The sequence below is a fragment of the Bolinopsis microptera genome, chromosome 1 (genome assembly GCF_026151205.1).
Source record: "Bolinopsis microptera isolate Bmic1 chromosome 1, MBARI_Bmic_1.0, whole genome shotgun sequence".
In the NCBI taxonomy this organism is placed as follows: Eukaryota; Metazoa; Ctenophora; class Tentaculata; order Lobata; family Bolinopsidae; genus Bolinopsis; species Bolinopsis microptera.
This window is the reverse complement of record NC_087072.1, coordinates 1,496,350-1,501,189: the sequence shown is the minus strand read 5'-3', so window position 1 is coordinate 1,501,189 and position 4,840 is coordinate 1,496,350. Positions and strand designations below refer to the sequence as shown.

Here is a 4,840-nt window from a genome sequence, read left to right as displayed (position 1 = left end):
CTAACAGGGGATTCAACATAACTCACTTTCTAACAGGGGATTCAACATAACTCACTCTCTAACAGGGGATTCAACATAACTCACTCTCTAACAGGGGATTCAACATAACTCACTCTCTAACAGGGGATTCACAGTGCTGAAAAGCACGACCGTTGCTCTTATATTATATTACCTATAGTGACCTATAATTATACTCCCCATACTATTACTATTATGCCCCTTTTTAACCATCAAAAATGTGGATTCCACCGACAATTAAAAATTATATTATTCTTGATTGATTGGGAATCGGGTTTTGGTTCCCCGATTAATGTTTACTCGAAAAATAATTGAATCACATAGAATATATATGATAGATATTGAATATTGATACCGGTAACTGTAAGACATACGAAAATATATAAAATCAAACGATGTACCTTGGCACACAACACAAAACATAAACACAGTGTGCCCTCAGAGAATAGCCTAGACAAACCTGACCTGGGTGAAACCTGCTTCGCGATTGCTATTCAGCGATGTGCGATCCACAAGTCATCACATACCTGAGTTACAATCACGGTTGCAGTTTTAAGACTCACAAAAAAGTTCCTCATTTAAAAAAGTGTTCACAAAAAATCATCAAATTTACGAATCAGTTAACAGTTGTACATGCTTACATACACTCAAAACAAAGTACTATAGATAACCAATGCGCTGATTGTTACACCTTGGTGACTAATAGTACTATCTTGGTGACAGTAACTGTCTTATCTATACTTAAAATCCTGCTTAAGATAGTGATACTTTTTTGGCTCAGCAATGATCATATCCTTTATTTTGAGAAAAAGTTTCTGATGAGCTGTTCTCTCCTCCCTGTTTCTGTCAGGTGTGATGTAACCAAGTGTGGTACATTTTATGGCTGATTGAGATTTCTTTAGATTACTTGCTCGAGAAAGGACTAATTTCACTGCAGATGCCGCACAAGCTAATGTCACTTTCATCGGTCTCAGTTCAACACTGCCTGCAGGTCTTTAGTATCGATCAAACATGCCACAGCTTCAGAAGCTGTTCATATATTTGACGTTCTTGAACATCGAGAAAAAATGGACCCTGAAGTCTTTAGTATCTTACGGTCAGAATGTATCCTACGGTCAGAATGTCCCGGTCTCTGAACTGAAAGGCTCCCATGCACTGTTAGCAAATAAGAAAGAAATCTAATATTTGATAACACAAGCCAAAGGTTCTATTTTTTCTACTAACATTTTATTCATTCGCCACGGCCATCCTCTTCTATACATCAAAACGGAACATTTTACCCGAGCTCGTGATATCATAAGATAAAGTTGAGTAAAGTCCTCTTTTTCAAAGCCATCGCCCCATATATTATGTACCACAAGAACAGCCGGCCATTCAGCTGAGTTGATTTGTGCACAGTGACACACCTTTATCTTTTCTTTATTCACATCCGATATGCTTTCAATTAGTGCTTCGCCAACATGATTGTAAACTACGGTCCCATATTTAGAATTATCTGAATCGTTAATTCTGCATAACTTGATCAATTCTTGATTAAATTTAAATTTTATCGTGATTAAATCACGATCAAACTTTTCAAATATATGAAATTCAGTTAGTGGGCCTCGGATGAAATGACCCGGAAGTTGCTTCGGTAACATGTCACAGTCTAGCGCACATTCTATGTATTTATCTCTAAAAACGGATAAAATATCTGATATATCACAAGTGTTCCTAAGATTCTTTTTTAACTCCTGTTTTTCAAAAGCCCAATACCTTTCAATGCAATTTCTTACACTTTCAATATATTTGCTGTCACGCCAATACCACTGTCCTAGATCACATGCTATTAGCAGACTTAACCCCGAAACTCTATAAAATCTGTTCAGTTTATTCAGCAGGTCACCGATACCAGCTTTGTCATACCAACGTAACAGGCACTGAAAATCATCTATAATCACATTCCGCTGAAAGCACTCAAGATTAGCAAATGTATATTTCAGATATTTGATATCAACATATTTCAACTCTATAATTGTTACAGTTTTATTACTGTTCATTATCTGCTCTGCCAATGAATGTATTTCTCCAGAGTTAGAAGGAAAGATAAGCTTGACATCCACGCCTGCTTCCTGACATGCTCTTTGATATATTGTAAGGTGTTCTTCTCCTTCTGTAGAGTCAGTGTCGCTGTTTCCTTCAATGAATTTGAAAACAACACTTCTCTGTACTGTATCTAATTGCAGAGCTAGTTGTAGCAGTCTCCCTGCCAGAAGCACAGTTTTCCCACTCCCAGCTGGTCCATCAATCCATACTAGAAATGGTATGTGGGATCTTAATGCATGTTGAAATAACTCTGTTTTGTCTCTTAGTAAAGGTTTAAATACCTTATCTTCCTCTGTTTTGTATTTTTGCAAACGTTCAAATACCAAATCTTTCTCTGTTTTGAGTTTTAGCAAAACTTCAAACTCATTTCTAAATTTGTCGTTGTAAGGAATATCAGTAAGGAGTATCAGTGTATCAGAACTTAGTAAACGTTCAAATACCTTATCTTCTTCTGTTTTGTATCTTAGAAAACATTCAAATACCTTATCTTCCTCTGTTTTGTATCTTAGTAAACGTTCATATAACTCATCTTCCTCTGTGTGGTCTCTCAGAGAACTTTCTTCTTCTGTTTTGTATCTTAGTAACCGTTCAAATAACTCATTTTCTTCATCTTTTTGGTATCCATGAAAACGTTTAAATACCTTATCTTCCTCTGTTTTGTGTATTTTTAAACGTTCATATAACTCATCTTCACGATTTGATCCTAGTATCACCTCTTCGTATATTCTTAATACAAATTCAGATACCCTATCTTGATGATCTATTTTGTATCTTAGTGAGCGTTCAAATACGTTGTATTTTTGTAAACCGAGACACTGAAATACCGTATTTTGCTCTGTTTTGTATCTTAGAAAACCGAAACGTTGCCATACTTTATTTTGCTCTGTTGTCAGGTACTTAACTCCACAATATTTTCTGATTACCTCGGGTGCTTCAACAACATCTAGGCTTGCTGTCCCCGTGTCTTTTTTCGGCTCAAATGTGATCAGGCCATCTTTTAGTTCCTTATCAATCTTCAGTACGTTCCACTCCAAGGAGCACCTTTCTTTCTCACATTTATTGTTTTTATTCATGGCCCACAACGCGATAAGAATGTCTCGAGTTTTTTCATTATACATAGAAGAAGTTTGCTGATCTACTTTGTCGATAACGTTTTTTTCCCACCATGAATAAAAGCTCCTGTCATCTTTTAGATCTTCTTTTGTTATAGTTTTCGCATCTTTCAATTTCCCTGCGAAGAAGGGACATGCAGCGAAGTTCAAAATCTGAGGTACTACTTTATCAGTAATTTGAGCCATAATGCCTGCAATAAGCTTCTCAGTTCGTTTAGCTTGATCCATAGCCTTCTTCACGTCTGCATGATTTTTCTTAACTTCTATGATGACGAAATAGTTCCTTCCCATTATGATAAAATCACACTCTCCTTGTTGTGCTTCTCCAACAAAATAATGATAATCCCTCTGACTGTACTTCAAACTATGCAGAACGAATATCATGTTCTCGTTCAGTTTCAATCTTTCAAGGGCCCGAAAAACTTCCACTTCGGCCTCGTAACCGTCCTTGGAATCTAATCGTTGTTTTATGATACGCTTTACCCTATCCTTTTTTACCCTATCCTTTTTCTTCAGTTCATTTAGAAGTTTCATATTCATTCTGTCAACATACTGTGAGAGAGGTGTTGGTGGGATCATGATAGGGTAGTATTTATATGGCTGATCTTTTGGTAGTGGTTCCGATGATGGGAGGTAGTTTGCACGGATATCTTCACCGTCCCTCTTCAGCTTTGTCAACCAATCATCGATGTATTTTCGTTTTGCATTTGTGATAAATAACCGGATTTCATAAATCTTCTTTTTGAGTAAAGGGTAGTTATATCTTCTTCTTGACAAAAAGTTTAACATAAAAAATGCACCGACGATACCATAGCAAATCGTGATAGCAACTGATCCAGATATTGATAGATCTTTTTCCGACATCGTTTTTGAAGAGAACTTTATCTGAAACAGTTGATTGTCACCATTTGTAATTTTATGATTTGTGTTAAAAAATACTGTGATATCAGTGTGGGACATGTCAGTGTGGGACATGTCAGTGTGGGGCATATCAGTGTGGGACATGTCAGTGTGGGACATGTCAGTCATGTGTCACGAATCTTTTTTGTCCAATATATTCTTTTCTTACCTTTATTTGCTGATGTAATCGGCTTTTGTTCTTCGATTTAACATTATTCTCTGTATGTCGATTTCTGAAAATGCCTACGTTATCTTTGACAGCAAGGCAATTAGAACGGATAGGAATAGCATATTTTTTACATATTCAATCAGATGCCACTACATGCTGATTACTGTCAGTAATTAACTAAAAATATGTTAACCTGTGTTTTGGGTAGCTGATTTAACGACTCCACGTTGCACTAAACTGAGTCACATATCACTTAACAATTGTCTCATATATAAACACTAGACACTGAATATTGGTGTATTGTCAAACTCAATGATATTGAAATTAAAATCAATTTTTGATAATAATTGATATTCGTAATAATTACTAATTATTACCATGATTTATTATATTGTCATAAATGTGGAATGCCGTCGGGCTTGGTGGACAGTGGTCTGTTGGCGTGAATGGGATTTTATAACTGAGAGATTAAGAGTTCGATCTCCGTGCTGTAAGTGCATAGCACCAAGTACAAGCAAGCTGGTGGTGTATTTATCCTCGAGCTCATAACTGATTA

General features: G+C 36.2%; 1 long non-coding RNA gene across 1 annotated transcript; it reads right to left on the bottom strand.

Moving 5' to 3' along the window:
• Nucleotides 1–275: 275 nt before the first annotated feature.
• On the bottom strand, nt 276–4,576 carry LOC134812972 (uncharacterized). The gene is made up of 3 exons (XR_010159982.1): nt 4,478–4,576; nt 4,285–4,348; nt 276–4,100 (listed from the first exon to the last, which is right to left on the bottom strand). It is a non-coding gene; the product is annotated as an uncharacterized LOC134812972 (long non-coding RNA).
• Nucleotides 4,577–4,840: the final 264 nt, after the last annotated feature.